The 364-nt window shown below is 46.2% G+C and overlaps 1 protein-coding gene across 1 annotated transcript in view; it reads left to right on the forward strand.

Moving 5' to 3' along the window:
* LOC119594320 overlaps positions 1–364 on the forward strand; it is a 59,901-nt gene that overhangs the window by 7,006 nt on the left and 52,531 nt on the right. The gene's annotated exons all lie outside the window — the stretch shown is intronic.

The following is a 364-nucleotide window of genomic DNA, read 5'->3' on the forward strand; positions in this document are numbered from 1 at the left end:
CTAGCCAACAAACAGACAGAACAAAGCCCGAAAATAACAGATATACGAACAAGATCAGAATAAGAGAGGCTACATAAACGCCACCAAAGCTACGCCTCCGCATGCACAGCAGCTTATAGGGAAACACGAGTCGCCTCACTCTCATTATCATACTCCGGGGAACGTCACAAGGGACTCACATCTCAATTTTCCTTGCTGGCGCTGTGCAAGACGCAACGGAGGTTAAAGGTGACAGAGTGAGCAAATGTTGCATCTTATCCATAGAGAACTGATGTCGTTGGGGTGCAGTGTTGCACGTAAAGAGTGACGGGTTCATGCTCTGTTTAATGATTCTCTGTGTATGTTGGATATACCCATGCTACAT

This window comes from Penaeus monodon, chromosome 33 (assembly GCF_015228065.2).
Source record: "Penaeus monodon isolate SGIC_2016 chromosome 33, NSTDA_Pmon_1, whole genome shotgun sequence".
In the NCBI taxonomy this organism is placed as follows: domain Eukaryota; kingdom Metazoa; phylum Arthropoda; class Malacostraca; order Decapoda; family Penaeidae; genus Penaeus; species Penaeus monodon.